This window comes from Phacochoerus africanus, chromosome X, assembly GCF_016906955.1.
Source record: "Phacochoerus africanus isolate WHEZ1 chromosome X, ROS_Pafr_v1, whole genome shotgun sequence".
Taxonomy (NCBI): domain Eukaryota; kingdom Metazoa; phylum Chordata; class Mammalia; order Artiodactyla; family Suidae; genus Phacochoerus; species Phacochoerus africanus.
The window spans coordinates 16,023,396-16,042,655 of NC_062560.1; positions in this window are offsets into that span (position 1 = coordinate 16,023,396).

A 19,260-nucleotide genomic window follows, 5' to 3' on the forward strand; every position below is an offset into this window, starting at 1 on the left:
ATGATGATGGTGGTGGTAACACTAACCAGAATTTCTTGAGCACCTGTTATATATGAGGCTTATTTAAAAATAAGTTATATACATTATCTTAATGAATCTCCACAATATCCTCACCCTGTGAGGTAGATAATATTATTCTTCCACTTTATAGATGAGGCTAAATAATTTGCCCAGCTTCAGAAAATACAATTGAGTAAGGAGGCTTGGAATGCAGGTCATATGGTACTAGAACTTGTACCATTAGCTCTAGGGTTGTCCTGTATCTGTGTGGCAGATAGGGTCTGTATGGCTGGTTTTTCCCTCTTAATTCAATTTGGGAGCAATGATGATGGAATTTTTTTTCAATAACTGAAAAAATAATTGGGAGTTATTCATTTATTGGGTTTAATTACACCAAGAAGTGTCAGCTCTTCAACGTAGAAAAATTAACTTCCTAGAATTCTGGAATATCCGGTTCAACCACAATTCTCCACCCTGACAGAACCACTGTTAACAGTTGCATATTTTCTTCAATACTTTCGTTTTCAATGTTTTCTAGTGTTACATTAATAATGAAATTTTAGAAGAAACAGAATCAAAAAGAAGGAAATAAAAGTCACTCCAAGTTCTACTATATTCGCTTTCCAGATTCAGTCTTTGTGTGTGTGTATGTGTGTGTGTTAGATTTGCTTTATAATCTGAGTTGATAATTTAATACTTTGTAAATTTCTTTTACGTAAAATAATATTCTTCCATGACACCTCTATTACTTTCTATTTCAGTGTAACAAAGTACTACATATTAAGTGGCTTAAAACAACTCGCATTTCCATGGGTCAGGAGTCCAGGCTTGGCTCTGCTTGAGTTTGGGGTCTCACAGGGCTACAGTCATGGCGTAGGCCAGGCTGCATTCTCATTTGGAGGCTTGATGAGGGAAGAATCCACATCCAAGCTCATTCGGTTGGTGTCAGAATTCACTCTCTTGAGGCTGCACAACTGAGGGCCCAGCTTCTTCCTCGCTGTTGGCTAGAGGCTGTCCTTAGGTCCTAGAGGCCACCAGTGCTTTTCTGCCTCATGGCTGTCTCCACAGGCAGTTCACCACATGCCAGTTGTTTCTTCCAGGCCGGTAAGAGTCTCTGCAGTGTTTGCTAGCAAGACCGGCATTCTAGTTATGTCTCTATCTGTATCCACATCTCTCTCTATTCCGATCTAACCGCAGGAGGGCCATCGCATCGCCTTTGCCATATTCTAGGGATGAGAAGCAAGTGTGCAGGTCCTGCCTACACTCAAGGGGAGGGGATTATGCAGAGTGGGAACAGGAAACCCCCCTAGAATAAACACATCTTTTATTTTAAATGTATTGTTAAATTAAATTCTATTTTACCCTTGGTAAAGATTTTATTTAACTCATTAATCATTGAGGGAATCAGGAAGATGATATAAGCAGTTCAAAAGAAAATCCAAAGAACGGACATTTATAGATCAAGAATATTGGCGTCAGTGTGCGAACAGAGGCAAACCCAGCCTCTTCCACAGTGGGAGAGGGAAGTCACTTGAACAGGACAGACAGGGTAGGACTTGCGTGTCCCTAAGCAAGAGATATTTCATGTCGCTATCAGTTGTACTTGTATAGAGTTGTCAAATAATTCCCTTAGAGCCAGATAACATAGAATGCCACACGCCATTTAAAACTGAGCCATGCCAGTTCAGTTCATCTTGATATGCTACCATTTATTTAATGAGCCCGTTAGAGTCCAACATTAGTGTTTCCTTTTTTTTTGTCATTATAAAAACTGCAGTGATTACCCTTGTGGTTAAATTTTTTCAAAGTCACCCTTAATTATTTCCTTTCCATGACTTATGAGACTTAGCTTGGTCCAAAAGTTCACACAGGAGTTTCCACTGTGGCATAGGGGGTTAAGAATCCAACAGCAGCAGCTCAGGTCGCTGTGGAGGTGTGGGTTCAATCCCTGGCCCAGCGCAGTGGGTTAAAAGATCTGGTGTTGCTGCAGCTGGGGCTTGTATTCCACCCCTGACCCGGGAACTTCCATATGCCGAGGGTGTGGCCATTTAAAAAAAGAGTTCACGTATTTTATTTATTTATTTATTTATTTATGTCTTTTTTTTTTTGCCTTTTCTAGGTCCGCTCCCGCGGCATATGGAGGTCCCCAGGCTAGGGGTCCAATCGGAGCTGGAGCCGCTGGCCTACGCCACAGGCACAGCAACGAGGGATCCGAGCCGCGTCTGCAACCTACACCACAGCTCACGGCAACGCCGGATCTTTGACCCACTGAGCAAGGGCAGGGACCGAACCCGCACCCTCATGGTTCCTAGTCGGATTCATTCACCACCGTGCCACGACGGGAACTCCAAGTTCACATCTTTTAAAGGCACTTGCTACGGTTGCTAACTTGTAGGCACACACTTCCCAATCCCCGCCCAGAGCAATTCCCCACAGGGGTGGAGGACGGTTCAGGAGGCTACTTTAGTTGAACTGAGCCGAGTTAATGTTTGTAAAGCACTGGTATAGTGCAAAGCACACTGGGAGGCCATATGGAGATAGAAAGTTAAACAAAATCGAGTTGTTTCATCCTTACAGCAACCTCGTGGGGCAGGTTAAGGATACGTTCATTTCATAGAGGAGGCCGAGGACTGGATTAAATACGCAAAGGCCTGGGCCGCGGCCCAGCTCCTTTACTTACCAGGCATATGCCTTTCAGCAAATTATTTTTCCTGCCTGCGTTTAAGCGTCTGCTCTGTCAAACGGGGTCCAGCACGCTCCGTCTAGGGAGCTAATGCCTGGGCGCGAGCGCGGAAGCCGTTACCCTGGGAGGCTCGCCCTCGGCGGCGCGGTGGCATCACCTGCGGACCTTTAACAACTCCAGGTGCCTGGGTCCCAGCCCCGGAAGTGTGACGTCATCAGTCCGGGTCGCGACCTGGGTAATGGGCGCCTTTGGAGCTCCCAGGTGATTCCCCTGTGCGGCCAGGGTCGAGCTCCGCGGGGCCGCCCACACTCGCAAGGGCTTTTTCTTTCTGTAGCTGAAGAAGCAACAGTCAGCCTTTACTGTCCGCCCTGAGCTGTCAGGAAATGGCCCACTAGGGTCGGGCTGCCATCAAACCTCCGCCTTAAACTCCAGAGTCCAGTCCGTCTGCTCAGTTAGTTTGGGAAGCCATCAATTACCTGCTGTTTTACCCTCCGGTGTGGCTCCCTGGGCAGCGGGGCGCCGGCATCAGCCTCGCTGGCAGGGCTGCTTTCCAGTGGAGCCTGCTGCTGCTGCTGCTGCTGTTTTTCTAGAAGCCAGAGCAGATCTTCAGCCCCCTGCTGCCTGTCAGTCACGGCTGCACCACTGAGGCCGAGGGACCAGGCGCCTGGCTGCCCGCCACTGGTGCTGGGTAGCCCATTTGCTGAGGTGTCTTTGGGGCCAGGCCAGCCTTCCAGCTCGCTGTGAGGGGATGAATTTCTCTGAGCAGCCGAATGCAGCCCAGAATGAACGTGAGCACTCAAGGGAACCAGAGCCTTGGTCCGGTTGCCCCAGCGGGACGGAGAAGGCCAGCACCGCCCCGTCTTCCTCCTGCACCGGATAAATTGCAAGAGGTATGTGTTTCTGCGATTTCACTGAGGTCAGATACCCCGCGGTGATTATGGAGAAAAGTCGTAGTGTGGAGAAGTTTCCAGAGAATGGAACACTCATATTTAAGGTGGGCAGTGTGTGAACACGAGCTATGTAATCTCGTTGAATCCGAGCGTTCTGGCAACCACGCAAATGAGATGTGGTTTTTCTATAGCTTACAGGTGAGGAAATTGTGACTTAGAGGTGAAACCTCCTTGAGAGGTTACACAACGAGCCAAGGACTCGTCAGCCTGCCTAGCACGTGTTCTTTGTACACTGCTTCTCAGAGTGGGAAGATCTAGGAAGATACTTGTTGTTGGGTTGTTTGCTTCTCCTTAGAGTTATTGTCAGCAGGGCCCATCCTTGGCTCAACTGTGAAAAGATCGAAGGTTGCTTTTCTCATGGTTCAGCTTCCCTGCTGAAAGGTTTTCAGTAACGTTCGTTAGCTGCTGTAACAGAGAAACCTGTACATCTCAGGGTCCTGACACAGTTGATGTTGATTTTTGGCGCACACCCGGTCCAGCTGGTCCTGTGAGGATGGGAGCTTGGCTCCACCCGGTCGTTTAGGCCCCAGATTCCTTCCACCTGTGGCTCTGCCCTCCTCTGGGGCTTCCCTGTTGGCCACCAGATCCTCTGCTTCTGGAAGGCGGGCAGGGGAAGAGGGTGTGAGGGCTCCTGTAGGAGGGTCTGTTGCCCAGTGAAGACAGGGCACCCACATTTCTGTGCACATTTTGTTAGCCAATACTCAGTCACCTGTCAAGGCCTAATGCAAGGGAGGCTGGGAAATGGATCCAGCTGTGAGCCTGTGCTGGTGAAGACAGGAAATGGAATTAGCAAACATACCGCAATCCTGGCTAGAGCTGCTTATGCCCCTGAGGTCGCTTCCTCCCCAAGACCACGCCCCTTCCGGAACACCATCTTGTGCTTCAGGTTCACTTTCCTCTCCTTGACAAGTACCTTCTACCAAGTTTCTGCCCAGGACTCCTGGCCACGGCTTTGCTGAAGGTCTTCCCAAGGCACCTGGGCCACAGGCCACCTTCCGCCAGCCAGCTCTTCAGAGGAGGGAGCCGGTAATGGAGGTTGCCGACCTTTGGCTTACCTCTTCATCTGGCTAATGATGATGAATGTCAGTGTCTCTGAGTCAGAGAGGCCTGGCTGTTTTTCCTGCAGGGTCTCCTCCTCGATGTGTTTTATTTTTCCCCGGCTCTGCTAGCTTCAGACCCCAGGGAGAAAAGGAGTTTTACAGTGATAGACGGTGGGGATTTTTCACACCTGCCAATTCTGACATCCAGAGTCAGCAGGATCTATGCTGCCAAGACACATGATGTAGAGGCGCTCTATTAAGACCCAAAATGTTCCCTTAGTATTTTCATGCTCCTCTGTGGTCAAGGACAGGTCTGACAGAATTTCCTTCAGAATAAGCATGGCAAGGAGAGGCTCCATGTGGAGTGAGAGTTCTTGAGCTGTCTCCCCTCCCTTTCCCGCTGTAACCCCAGGTTGTGTCAGCACGCAAACCTTTGTGCCGTCTTCCTGACACTTCAAAGGCACTCGGGCTAACCCAAGCCAAGTTTACCGAGGAAGCTACTTGGAACGGCTCCTAGGAGACCTATTAGCATTTTAGCAGAGAAGGCCTCAGTCCCAGAAAGTTGGGTGAGCTCACAATACCTTGCCAAAATTGGGAAGCAGTGGGGCAGTTGGTGAGGGGAGCCAGGCCCTCTTACGCTGTGACTCGCATCCCTGTGTAGGAGCTGGCTTGGCCCAGGTGCCTGTTACCGGGGGGTGTAAACAAAGGCCCGAGGCTTTAAGGGATCAGCTCACCCTGCCTCCCCCTCTCCTAAATCAAGCCCGCAGGAATGGCAGCCTCTCCCAGTCATGCTGACCTTTCCTCTCAGGATGGGTTCCCTGAAATCAAGCTCTGACCTGAGGCTTTCATGGAACTGTGCTGTGTTTAAAGACCAGGAGGAGCATGGAAGTGGGGCTGGGGAGGGAAGGATGCCCAGTAGGGGTGAAGCAGCCGGCAAAGCCCATGGAGGGAACTGACTCAAGCCTGGGGCAGTGCTTTGGAATTTGTGTCTGCATTAAGGGACAAGAGATGTTTACACCCTGTACCCATCAGCACATTTCCAGCGCACTGTCCCCGGGCAGCTCGTTGTTGATGAAGAGAGCAGCCCACCAACCGAGACACAGTGATCGGGTGGGAGAGCCCACCAGGTGCCATGTGCAGAACTGGGGAATGGCTCTGAAGGGTCTCAGTGGATGATGGACGTCGCCAACTTTGTGCCCAGCTGGAGGCTGCTTTGCCCTTGTGGAACAGCCCTTAATAGCAATTTTATCCTCAGCGCACAGAGTGTGTTTGGCCTGGGTGGGGGAGATGCTTTGTTGTGGGTGTGGATCTCCCCAAGTCCCTTTCGGTAGAGGGCTGTTGTCATCAGTACAGAAACTGAATGCTGCAGAGGGTGGTGGCCTGGCCTGTGGAGCCAGGCCATGAGGCCATTCAAAACTAAGAAGAAGTTTCAAAGGAAATTTCAGCTTCCTTCACATTCCTTTCACTATGGGAAAGGGACTGGAATCTCAGATCGGACCCTTCACCATCTGTTTTAAGCCGAGTGGGCACTCTGGGAGTCTGTGCGTGTGCATGTGCGTGTGTGTACGTACACAGGCATCAGTAATCCACACTGACGGTATCTAAACTGGCCCTTCTTCCCATCCAGCCCCATCTGCAGAGCCATTGGCCTCTTAGACCCAAGCCCAGCAGTGCTCCTTCTCCGTACTCCCATAATGCCTTGCACATGTTTCTTTTGTTGCCCGGAACACATCCTTTGACAATGATTGTGTATAGGTCTGTCTGAATCAGTAGGCTGAGCTCCTTGAAGGCATAACCGGTATCTTACATTTGTCTGCGTTCTAGCCCCCATCACAGTGTCTGGGCGTAGGGGAGGTGCTGAATGAGTGACTAGTGTGGGAGAACCGAAGAGGAACCAAGGAAGAAGCCAAGGTCATCAAGCTAGAACCATTACTGACAAGGAGACAAAAGGGTTGTGGGAACTCGTGGGGCAGGTGGAAGCCTTACCCACTGTTTATGGGGAAATGGTTGAAGCTGGACTTTGGCGTTAGCAAGCAGACCTGTACATGTGCTCACTCAACAAAGCAGCAGTTTGATCCCCCAGCAAATGCCCTCGAGAGACTCTTGCACACATGCACTAGGAGGTGTGTACAAGAACATTCATGGATGCATAATAGCTTCCAACTGGGGAAAAAACAAAACAAAACCATATGTTTGTCAACAGCAGAAGGGGTAAGTGAGTGGTGGTAGCGTAGGGCACATGATGGCATACTCTACAGCAGTGAAAATGAGGGAAGCACAGCCGCCTGCACCTGCATGGCTGCATTTCAAAAACGAGCTGTTGCTGGCAAGAAGTCAGTCACAGAGGTGGTCGTACAGATGATTTCATTTGCATGGAGTTCCACAAAGGGGAAATGAAAAAATTGAGGAAAATTGTGCAGATGATAGAAAGCAAACCGAGAGGGGGTGGAATTCATAATTAAGGATAACAGTTACCTCTGCTGGGGATGGAGAGTTTAGTTTAATTAGAGATGGACATACGCGGCACAGGAGCTTCTGGGGACTGATCAAGTTCTCATTCTTAGGCCGTGTCACGGTACATGGGCAGTCATTTTATTACTCTTCTGTAGACTATACGTAAGTTTGTTTGTTTTTTGGCCGCACCAGAGGCATATGGAAGTTCCTGGGCCAGGGATTGAATCCGAGCCGCTGCTGTGGCAACGCCACATCCACCACTTTGCCAGGCCAGGGACTGAACCCATGCCGCCACAGAGACAATGCAAGATCTTGAACCTCCTGTGCCACAGTGGGAACTCCTGTCATATGTTTTGTACATTCTTTCGTACATTTACATTTTTATTGATAGTTTGATGTAAAAAAAAAAAAAAAAAAACAACAGAAATGAAAGAGAGTTCTGAAGCACCTCTCCTCTCAAAAATCTTCCCCAGGAAGAAACACTTCCAAATGATAAATGGGGCCATGAAAAGCAAGGGTGACTCTCTAAGAGCTGTCAGCTGCTAGGAAGTCAGGCTCCTCCCCTCTCTAAGAGTTACTGGGACGTTCCCCCCTTTTAGAAGCTCACTCTGGAAGCGGGGGTGGGCGGGGAGGATCTCCTGAGATTGCGCATTGCCAACAAGCTCCCAGGCGAGCTGGTCCAGGGGCACACCCCCCGGCTCTCATCCATTCCAGAAACATCTGTTGAGTAGCTTAAACATGCCGGGCCCTGGGGACACAGACTTGAGACCCAGGCAATACCTGAGTTTGGGAAGTAGCACCTAACAGCGGAGGCAGAAACCCTCCAGAGTGGCTTCCTTCTGCATGAGCAGCAAGGACGGAGGAGGGAGGCACCCCTTCCTGGAGGCGGCAGGGCTCGCCTCCTTGAGGAGGTGGCGTTTGGGTGGGTCTGGAAGGAGAAACTGTGCACTTGAAGAACAGCAGTTGAAGTGAACAGAAAAGCAGATGGGGCCACCGGCCCTGGGGGGAAGAACTAGCATGTTCTGACAACGTTGGGGTCAGTGGGTGTTGGTGGAGCCGCTAGCACTCGCCGACCGGCTCCAGACCTCACGGCAACCTCAGCAGGGTTCTCCGCCTGCCCTCCACCAAGTCTCTCCTGACAAGTGCCACACGAGCCGGGCTTCCTCCCTTTTGCCCTCTCTCTGATGACAATGATGACGGAGCCACTAATTAGCCCTCCCCAAAGTGCAGCGCCCCTGCTGGGGGAGGCGGGGTGTGTTGGAGGGGCTGGGCAGAGGCTGGGGAGCCAAGGGGAGGGCTTCCAGCTCAGCCCCAGGAGCTGGGCCGAGGGGCCAGGCGAGAGGGCCACTTCCGCTGGGCAGGCAGGACAGTCCTCTCCTCCTGGGGGCTGTTGCCACTTGCTCTGGTGGCCTCCTCCTGTGTCAGGTCACAATCCCAAGATGTTGTTAGGAAGCACCTTGAAGATCTGGGCTCAGCCTTCTCCTGGTGCACATGGCAGAAGTAAATCCCTGCATGAGAGGGGTAGGGGTTGGGCCAAAAAGTTATTGTTTGATCCTCTTTTTTTTTTTTTTTTTTGCTTTTTGCTTTTTAGGGCCGCGCTTGCGGCATATAGAGGTTCCCAGGCTAGGGGTTGAATTGGAGCTACAGCCGCCAGCCTACACCACAGCCACAGCAACGCAGGATCCGAGCCGCGTCTGTAACCTACACCACAGCTCACGGCAACACCGGATCCTTAACCCCCTGAGCGAGGCCAGGGACCAACCTGCATCATCGTGGATACTGGTTGGTTTTGTTTCCACTGAGGCACCACGGGGCCTCCCTGTTTGATCCTTAATGAGGTGGGAAAAAAGGAAATTCGACGTCCAGTCGGGTTTCAGGGTCATCAGTTGTGATCATATCAGTGGGCCCTTTAGGAGGTATTCAGACTTTGGTGAAAACTGTCTCTCAGAGCACTTTCCCAGCTCCGGCAGGTCAGGGGCTTTGGTTCCTTAGCCTCTCTTGAACTATACCGATGTCATTTTTGCTGCTGCAACTTGGGCTCAGACCATTCTCCTGGTGGGGTCAAGGCCCATGGCCCTCCTGGGATGGCCAGGCCTCCCCCTGCTGTTTGCAGGCCCCTGGGTACTGGCCAAGGCCTCCATGCAGCCCTTTGCCAGGTGGCATTGTCCTGCCAGAGTGGGCTCGTGCTGGACCCTCTGGCTCTTACCCTAGATGTCACCCCCTCCAGGGACCGAAGGCAGCCCAGAGAGCCTTGGGCTCGATCCCATTACCTCCCTGTTGACTTTCAGGTGACTGTCTCAGGTGTGTCTGTGGCTGCTGCATGTTGTGGAAAGGGGGTCTCAGGACACACCCCTGTGACTGCGTCCTCACTTCACACTCTCCCACCCCTCGCAAATTCTTAGGCTGGGAAAGGGCTGGACTTTACTTTCCCTTTTATCATTATTTCCTTCTTCCTGACTCTGGCTCTGCCTTCGTGGCAGACAAAAGGCTTCCCTTTTCCACCATAGTTATAACCCAGGAGCAGAGTCTTCCAAGTTCATTTGCTGATCGGCTCTAAGAAGAGACAGCAGATTCTGGAAGATCCTTCCCAAAGACTGTCACTTGCCTTGCGAGCCCTTTGTCTGTTTCAGTTTTGAAAGTCAAAAGCCAAATGGTACTTTGGTCTTCCTTGCCACATTTTCTCTATAGCAGAATTATCATCTTTCACCCTGCCTCACCCCATCTCCCAGCAGATGGAGGCCTTGGGCTGACCAGGGCAAGGTCATGTCCTTGAGAACGCACAGGAAAAATGCACCCTAAAATTGAACTGTGAAAAAAAAAAAAACAACAAAAACTTCCTGGTGGTCTATACATGAGGCAGCCGAAGTCATAAAGTTAGACTGCTTTCCCCAAGGTCATCTGTAGGACCCCCATTTCCCAGCTACTGGAAGTGTTGGCCGATAATTCTTGGTGGTTCCTGTCTCTGCAAGCCTGCCCCTCCCTTACACCTCCCTCCCCAACACCCCACCCCAACCCCTGACCTTGACCAATTGCTGACTGGCATGAGGGTAGAAAATCCTTGCAGAAATCTGACCAACTTGGTGGTGCTATTTATGCTCCAGAGCGTCTGGTGGGATCAGGCTGAGGTTAGTCCCCAGTGCAGACAACATCCTTGCTTAGCTTCCCTCCTTTCCATCCTATCCTCCCCGCCAAAAAAAATTACTTGTACACAAATCCTCGTCTCAGGCTCTGCTGCTTCTAGGGAGCATGACCTAAGACCAATTTTTTATTGCTGCCTTAAGAATTACCACCAACTTGCCGACGTAAAACAATTTAATTTTATAACTTGTAATTTATTTTATAATTTGTATAAGATAAATTTATCGTTTATCTTATAATTCTGTAGGTCATAAATCTGATACGCATCTCCTTGGGCTACAAAGCAAGGTGTTGGCAAAGCTACATTCCTTTCTGAAAACTCTAGGGAAAAATCAATTTGTTTGTTTGTTTTAGCTTCTAGAGGCTTCCACATTCCTTGGCTTGCGGCCCTCTTCTATTACCATCGGTATCGCATCTCTCTGGACATTCTTCCATCCTCATGTATTTGTCTCTCCATGGTTGCATTTTCTGCTTTTAAGGACTCATGTGATTATATTAGGCTCACTTGGAAAATCCAGGATAGTCTCGCCATCTTGAAGTCCCTTGAGTAACCTTAATCACATCTGCAAAGTCTCTTTTGCCATTATAGTAACATGTTCACCAGTTCCAGGGATGAGAACATAGACATCTGTTATGTGTTGAATTATGTCTCCCCAAACATGCTAAAGTCCTAACCCCAGTACCTGGGAATGTGACCTTACTTGGAAATAGGCTCTTTGCAGACGATCAAAATAAGATGAAGTCATTAGAGTGGGTGCAAATCTGATATGACTGAGTCCTTATAAAAAGGGGAAATTTGGACCCAGAGACATGAACATACACAGGAAGAGCAACCATATGAACATGAAGCCAGAAATCTGGGTGATGCATCTGCAAGCCAAGGTACATCCAAGATTGCAGCAAATATTTTCTCCCATTCAGTAGGGTTTTTCATTTCATTGGACAGTTTCTTTTGCTGTGCAGAAGCTTTGAAGTTTAATTTGATTCCATTTGTTTATTCTTTGCTTTTATTTTCTTTAGGAGATGGATCAAAAAAAAAAAAAAAAAAGATGGCTCCAATTTATGCCACAGTATTCTGCCTCTGTTTTCTTCTAGGAGTTTTAACGTATTTGGTCTTACATTTAGGTCTTTAATCCATTTTGAGCTTTTTTTTGGGGGGGGGTATATGGTGTTAGAGAGTGTTCTAATTTCATTCTTTTACATGAAGCTGTCCAGTTTTTCCAGCACCACTTATTGAAGAGATTGTCTTTTCTCCATTGTATATTCTGGCCTCCTTTTGTTTATAGATTAACCGACCATAGATGTGTGGGTTTATTCCTAGGCTCTGTATCATGTTCCATTGATCTATGTGTCTATTCTGGTGCCAGTACCATGCTATTTTGATGACTGTAGCTTTGTAGTATAGTGTGAAGTGAGGGAGTGTAATTCCTCCAACTCTGTTTTTAAGATTATTTTGGCTATTTGCAGTCTTTCATGTTTCCATACAGATTTAAAAATCTTTTTGTTCTAGTTCTGTGAAGAATGCCATTGGTAATTGGATAGGGATGCATTGAATCAGTAGATTGCCTTGGGTAGTATGGTCATTTTAACAGTATTGATTTTTCTTTTTTTTTTATGTTGAAATTCTGAAATAACTTTTTATTTATTTATTTATTTATTTTTTATTTTCCCACTGTACAGCAAGGGGATCAGGTTATCCTTACATGTATACATTACAATTACATTTTTCCCCCAGCCTTTCTTCTGTTGCAACATGAGTATCTAGACAAAGTTCTCAATGCTACTCAGCAGGATCTCCTTGTAAATCTATTCTAAGTTGTGTCTGATAAGCCCAAGCTCCCGATCCCTCCCACTCCCTCCCCTTCCCATCAGGCAGCCACAAGTCTCTTCTCCAAGTCCATGATTTTCTTTTCTGAGGAGATGTTCATTTGTGCTGGATATTAGATTCCAGTTATAAGTGATATCATATGGTATTTGTCTTTGTCTTTCTGGCTCATTTCACTCAGTATGAGAGTCTCTAGCTCCATCCATGTTGCTGCAAATGGCATGATGTCATTCTTTTTTATGGCTGAGTAGTATTCCATTGTGTATATATACACCACCTCTTCCGAATCCAATCATCTGTGGATGGACATTTGGGTTGTTTCCATGTCCTGGCTATTGTGAATAGTGCTGCCATGAACATGCAGGTGCATGTGTCTCTTTTAAGTAGAGTTTTGTCCGGATAGATGTCCAAGAGTGGGATTGCGGGGTCATATGGAAGTTCTATGTATAGCTTTCTAAGGTATCTCCAAACTGTTCTCCGTAGTGGCTGTACCAGTTTACATTCCCACCAAGAGTGCAGGAGGGTTCCCTTTTCTCCACACCCCCTCCAGCACTGTTTTTTTTTTTTTTTTAAATGACGGATTCAATCCCAGTACTTGTAATTGGTCTCTTCATATTTTCTATTTCTTCCTGGTTCAGTTTTGGGAGATTGTACTTTTTAATAATTTTGTCCCTTTTATTAACGTATAGTTGCTTATAGTAGTCTCTTACGATCTTTTGTATTTCTGTGGTGTGGGTTGTAACTTCTTTCTCATTTCTAATTTTACTGATTTGAGCCCTCTCCCTTTGTTTCTTGATGGGTCTGGATAAAGGTTTATCTTTTTGTTGTTGTTGTTGTGTTTTCAAAAAATAAGCTTTTAGTTTATCTTTTCTATTGTGTTCTTAGTCTCTATTTTATTTATTTCTGCTCTGATGTTTATGATTTCTTTCCTTTTACTAACCTCAGTTTTTATTTGCTTTGTTTCTCTAGTTGCTTTAGGTGTAAGGTTAGGTTGTTGGGATTTTTCTTGTTTCTTGAGGTAAGCTTGATTGTTACAAACTTCCCTCTTAGAACTGCTTTTGCTGCGTCCCATAGGTTTTGGATCATTGTGTTTTTGTTTTCATTTGTCTCTATGTATGTTTTTAATTCCCTTTTGATTTCCTCAGTGATCCATTGGTTGTACTGTTTAGTCTCCATGTGGTTCTGTTTTTGCAGTTTTTTCTTGTGGTTGCTTTCTAATCTTATAGAGCTGTGGTCAGAAAAGATGCTTGATGTGATTTCAACTTTAAGTGTACTTAGGCTTGCTTTGTGGCCCAGCAAGTGATGTATCCTGGAGAATGTTCCATGTACCCTTGAAAATAATGCATATTGTGTTTTGTTCAGATAGAGTGCTCTATAAGTATCAATTAAGTCCATCTGGCCTATTGTGTCATTTATAGCTTGTGTTTTCTTACTGATTTTCTGTCTGGGTGATCTCTCCAATGATATAAGTGGGGTATTAAAGTCCCCCATTATTATTTTGTTACTTTCTCCTTTTATGTCTGTTAAAATTTGCCATTTATATTTAGGTGCTCCTGTGATGGGTGCATATATATTTACAACTGTTAGATCTTGTTAGGTTGATCCCTTGATCATTATGTTGTGTCCTTCTTTGTCACTTTTAACAGTCTTCATTTTAAAGTCTATTTTGTCAGGTATAAGTATTGCTACTGCAGCTTTTTTTTTTTATTTCTGTATGCATGGAATACCTTTTTCCATCCTCTCACTTTCATTCTGTATGTGTCTCTAAATTCGAAGTGGGTTTCTTGAAGATATCATATATACAGGTCTTGGCTTTGTATCCATTCAGCCACTCTATGTCTCTTGGATAGCTCCTTTAATCAGTTTATATTTAAGGTAATTATATGTATGTTCTTTGTTATTTTTTTTATTTTTATTTTTTTTTAGGGATGCACCTGTGGCATATGGAAGTTCCCAGGCTAGGGGGTGAATCAGAGCTGCTGCTACCAGCTTACATCACAGCCACAGCAATGCAGGATCTGAGCTGTGTCTGTAACTTACACCACAGCTCATGGCAACGCAAGATCCTTAACCCACTGGGCAAGATCAGGGATTGAACCCGCATCCTCATGGATACTAGTGGGGTTTGTTTCCGCTGAGCCACAATGGGAACTCCCTGTATGTATGTTATTATGGCCATTTTGTTGATTGTTTTGGATTTGTTCTTATAGGTGGTTTTTTTTCTCTTTGTTCTTCTTTTGTTCTCTTGTGATTTGATGACCATCTTTAGTGTTACATTTGGATTCCTATTTCTTTCTTGTTTGTTTGGACCTATTACAGATTTTTGGTTTGTGGTTACCTTAAGGTTTTGGTATACTAGTCTGTATATATACGGGTTTGTTTTAAGTTGCTAATCTCCTAATTTCAAACGCATTTTAAAAACCCTCCACTGAATGGGAGAAAATATTTGCAAATGATATGTTTGATAAGGGATTAATTCCCAACATCTATAAACAACTCATACAACTCAACATCAAAAAAACACAACCAATTGAAAAATGGACAGAAGACTTGAATAGACAGTTTTCCAAGAAGGAAATGCAGATGGCTAACAGGTACATGAAAAGATGTTCAACATCACTAATCTTCGGGGAAATACAAATCAAAACCACAATGAGGTAGCATCTTACACCTATAAGAATGGCTGTCATCAAAAAGAACACAAATAACAAATACGGGTGAGGATGTGGAGAAAGGGGAACACTTGTACACTGTTGGTGGGCGTCTAAATTGGTACAGCTACTGTGGAAAACAATATGGAGATTTCGCAAAAAGCGAAAAATAGGGAGTTCTTGCTGTGGTGCAGTGGGTTAAGGATCCAACTGCTGTGGCTTGGGTCACTGCAAAGGCACAATTTGACCCTAGCCCAGGGCAGTGGGTTAAGGATCCAGTGTTGCAGCAACCGTGGCACAGGGGCACAGCTCTAGCTCAGATTCATTCCCTGGCCTGGCAACTTCCATATGCCATGGTTTCACCCCCCCCCCAAAAAAAAACACTAAAAATAGAACTGCCATATAACCCAGCAGTTCCATTCCTGGGTATATATGCAGAAAAACAGAAAACACTACTTCGAAAAGAAACATGTACCCCTAATGTTCATAGCAGCATTATTTATAATTGCCAAGATATGGAAGCAACCTAAGTGTACATCAACAGATGAATGGGTAATGTGTATATGTGTGTGTGTTGTGTACTCAGTCAAAACAAAAATGTAAAAAAAAGAAAAGCATAGAACAAAAAGTAGAACTGAGTTGTTTTCCTTTTTTTGCTGTTGATAGCATGAATCTATTGAGGTTGAAGGGTAATTCCCTTCTGGGTGGCTGGTAAATGATGAATGGGAGCAGCAGTGCCAGACTGACATCTTCTGGACAAGGCGTGGTTGCCAAGCCATTAGGCAGTCCCTGTGGATCCCTAGCCACTTTGTCCTTAACCTTGTTATACTTTGGGCAGAAAAGCATTTCACTGCAGAAGGGGCTTTTGAAATCTTTGAAAAATCCTGATAGATTATTTCCATAAGGTTTAGTGCTCAGTTGGTCCTTGTGTTCCATCTTTGCTTGACTTGGTTTGCATATCCCAAATTCAACCCTAAGAAGATGGTTCCACCCACATGCCACTAAAATACATCATCACATTATGGGATGAAAAACAGACCTAGGTTTGAATCTTAGTTCTGTTGATTATTAGCAAGGTGATCTTTGGCAGGGCTATAGTTTCCAAAGATGGCTACAGCAATATCTTCCAAGACATGTTTTTCTATGACTTTGCCCTCCCCCACCAGAAGGTGGAGTCTAATTCCCCTCCCCTTGGTTCTGGCTGGGCAGGGCACATAGAACGTGGTAAAAGTAATACTGCATGGCTTCTGAGGTTAGGTCATAAAAAGATCATGCAATTTCTGCCTGGTTCTTTTGAGACACTCGTGTTGCTTATTACCTAGCCACCATGCTGTGAGGAAGCCCAAGAAGCATGTGGGGTGGCCCAAGGGCAGAGGAGTCAAGGCCCCTGACCCATAGTCCTGACTGCGTTCCTAATTGACAGCTGACAATGGATTGCTAACCATGTGAATGAGCCATGTTGAAAGTGGATCTTCTAACCCCCAGTTTAGGTGACTCAACGGATACCACTGAGAATAGAGGTAACCCATCCCTGCTGACTCCTTCCTAAATTGAAGATAATGTGAGGTCAAAAAGAAATTATTGTTGAAATTCCCGTCGTGGCACAGTGGTTAATGAATCCGACTAGGAACCATGAGGTTGCGGGTTCGATCCCTGGCCTTGCTCAGTGGATTAAGGATCCGGCGTTTCCATGAGCTGTGGTGTAGGTTGCAGACGCGGCTCGGATCCCGAGTTGCTGTGGCTCTGGTGTAGGCTGGCGGCTAAGCTCTGATGAGACCCCTAGCCTGGGAACCTCCATATGTCGCAAGAGCGGCCCAAGAAATGGCAAAAAGACAAACAAAAGTTATTGTTATTTTTTTAAGCCACTAGATTTTGGGATGGGTTGTTGCACTGTAATAGGTAACTGCAGCATCTGGGACCCAGAAGTCCTACATTTCAGAATACTCCTATAGATACACAATCATTGGTATATAAGTAGGTTTATAAAGAGGTGTTTGTGTCTTAGCTGTAGGGGAAGACCGAACACAAGTTCTGAAGTAGCCAGAACACAAGTCAACAGAGAAATGGTTGCATAAATGATTTGTCCTATTCACAGTGTGTAGATTATACAGTTACTACAAAGAGCTAATTATATCTATATTAATTGCCTTAGAAAGATGTCTGTGTTGTATTAAGAGAAGCAATTTGCCGAATAATTTGTAGTATGATCCAATTTTGTAAAAATTAATATCAGTTAACCCCCTGTGTGCATGTGTCCATATGTTTATAGGAATATGGAGAAATGTGTAGAAATATACACACCGTGTTGAGAGCATTGGTTACTCTAGCAAGATGGCGCTGGGGCAGGCACGGACCCTGGTCATGGTGGTGAAACTGAGGAGGGAGGGATTGGGGGTAAAAATAGTAACTTCATACATCTTTGGATTGCGATGAGCCCATGTTGTCTTTGAAATAAAAGAAATCCAATAAAGGGAAAGAAATGTCCTAGTTAAGAAAGGAAAGAAGGAAGGGCATGGAACTTGAACTCGGACAGATCCGGTCTCGAATGCTAGATGTGCCACATACTAAGTAACCTAGGGCCAGTCGCCTGGCTTTCCTGGGCTTCTGTTTTTCTCACCTGTAAAGGAAGAATACCACCTCTCTGGCGGAGTGGCTGTGAGGATTCAGTCGGAACATCATGTCCTGTGAGTAACCCCAGTGTAAAGCCAGCTTCCCCGTATCCAGCCTTGGCTGAGAGCCCATTTGAAGCAACACAGTCCAGCAGACACGAAAGAAACGAATACTTCAGGCTTTTGTTCTTTCTCAAGGAAATGTCAAAAGGGAATCCGGGGCAAGTGAAATGTTAGCAAACTTCATCCAAAGCCCCTGTCACACCGCTTCCCCTCTTCAGCCTCCGCACAGACGATGGTGAGGATGGTGACTCAGCGATCCCTGACTGTGTGCCAGGAACAAGTGTTTTGCGTGTATTATCACTTCCCAAGGTCAAACATCCTTAAGCAGCGGCGCAGCCCGCCGGGACTGCTAGCCCTGCAGTCGGACTGCACAGCCAGCCGCTCCTCTCAACCACATCACCTCCCGGTGCCGCAGCGGATCTCACTCTTTCTCTGCCTCTCCGCTTCTCCGTGCTGCCAAGTTTCTCCCCTTACTCTTGTCTGATTCCGTCCGTCCTTGCGTCACAGGGCGCCGTTCTGGACAGCCTGCTCCCGGTCCTCGCTTGGTCTCGGGCGAAGCGTAGGGAGTCTCGGCATGGCCCTTGGCACCCCTCTTCTGCGAGAGTTTAGTGTGGCGTTGGTGAGCAAAAATTGACTTCTCGTGCTGGGGACGCTGCAAAAAATGGCCACGAATTCTTCCCCGTCCCTGCGTCCCCACTCTTGCAACCGTTGCGGGTCATGGGACTTGATTGAGCGCCATGGGACGGTAGCCATTGTGAGGTAAGAAGCATCTTCATAAGCGCCTGCCTAAGAGTTCCCTGGTGGCCTAGTGGGTTAAGGACCTGGCGTTGTCCCTGCTGTGGCTTGGGTGCAATCCCTAGCCTGGGACCTTCCACATGCCGCAGGCATGGCCGAAAAAAGTGCCTGCCTGATGGGGTTCGCGTCTGTCCTAGGAGCAGAGAGCATGTGGAGGAGAACCAATGCGCCTCCTCTGACTGCGGACTGGTTGATGATGTCAACTGGTGGCTGACCTACTGCAGCTCTCAGATGAGGCTGGAATAGGTCGGAAAAGCTGGCCAGCGGAATCTAAGGCAGTTTGCCTTCTGGAAGAATTACGGACTGAGTAGTTGTTGATCCACAGTCAGCTTTGTGTGAAGCATTCAGGGCATAATAGGTGCTCAAAACATTTGAATTTCCTTCTTGCCCTTCCCCTTCCCCCATCCTTACTCCTTCTCTTAACCTGAGAAAAGTAGGGCCATTCAGGTCAACGTACGAGTTAAACCAGCTCAGTGGACCTGTGCCATTTTGTTTCCGATGGGTGTTAGCTCCTGGGCCAGCGCCAGTCAGGCTTCACTCCACCGGCTCTTGGCCTTTGTGGCAGAGCATGTTTTCCCCAAATGGCCGTAACCTTTCCAGTCCCACATGTTCTTCCAGAACCTTCCTATTCACCCATCCTGAGGTGGAGTCTCTATTGCTTCCCCTTGAACATTGGGTGGGCCTTTCTGACAGCCTCATCTAACAGACTACAATATCAGTTGTGACTAATTGGTGACGTCCCAGGCTGGATCATGAAAGGCACTTCAGCTTTGGCCTGGCACATATGCCCTCCCTCCCTCTCTCCCTGCATCCCTGCATCCCCCCATCACCTGCCCTCTCCCCCCACCTCTCTCTGTTCCCCCTCCCGGCTCCATCCCTCTCCAGGCATTATTGGCATCCCGAGTTACTGTCTAAGGAGTCTACTGTGTGGCTGCCATGTTGGAGAAGCCACAGGGAGAAACCATACAGAGACAGAGATGCCCAAGGAGCCCCCACTCGTCAAGTCCTGCCAGCCCAGGCACTAAACATTTGACCAAATGAGCCCGCAACAT